Source organism: Lotus japonicus, chromosome 2, assembly GCF_012489685.1.
Source record: "Lotus japonicus ecotype B-129 chromosome 2, LjGifu_v1.2".
NCBI lineage: Eukaryota > Viridiplantae > Streptophyta > Magnoliopsida > Fabales > Fabaceae > Lotus > Lotus japonicus.
The window spans coordinates 9,828,097-9,828,991 of record NC_080042.1 but is presented as its reverse complement, the minus strand read 5'-3'; positions in this window follow the sequence as shown (position 1 = coordinate 9,828,991).

Genomic DNA, 895 nt, shown 5'->3' with positions numbered 1-895 from the left:
GCGATGGAGGAGGTGGTGGTGATGGTAGAGGAGAAGGCGACTGTACTCCTGTCGTTCGTACCGGAGAATCCAGGTCCACACGATGAGGCCGCCGAGGCGGCGAAATCCGCTGTCGCATTGGTGAATGATGCTGCCTCCTGCGTCGAGTCTCCATCCAAACCAGAAACGATGCAAACTCGATCGGAAAACCAACACTAGTCACAGAATCAAAATCAGAAAACCAGAGAATTGCCTAATCACAATCAGAGGTAACTTCATGCACAATCAATCCACGTGAATGGGAGTAGAAAGTTTACAGTCCCCACAGACGGCGCCAAATGTTCTTGGAATGAACATTGAAGAGAGGTATAGTACCTAGAGGTGGAGGATTGTGCTAAGAGAGAATGAGAATGAGAGAGAGAGTGCTGAATTTCATGTGTTATTTCATCAAATGAGCCAAAAGTCCTTTACACTTGATAACTACCCCCTATTTATAGAGCTTGGGTACTACCTATTGGGCCAATTGGGCCTCCAAGGTCAAGGCCCATCTGAAGGCCAGGGCCCCGCCTCAGGGCGGGATACATGCTGGGCGTTGCCCCTCTAGGGGCTCGCCTAGTCCACCACGTGAAATAGCCCAGGTTTCACGTGGAAAGGAAGGAAATCTCAACATTCCACGTGAAATTGGCAAAGTTCCACGTGAAAAGCTTAGAAATCTCAGGATTCCACGTGAAATTCCAAGGTTTCACGTGGAAAGCTAGGAAATCTCAGGATTCCACGTGAAATTCCAAGGTTTCACGTGGAAAACTCAAGTTTCCACGTGAAATAGCCCAGGTTTCACGTGGAAAGGAAGGAAATCTCAACATTCCACGTGAAATTGACCAAGTTCCACGTGAAAAGCTTGGAAATCTCAGGATTC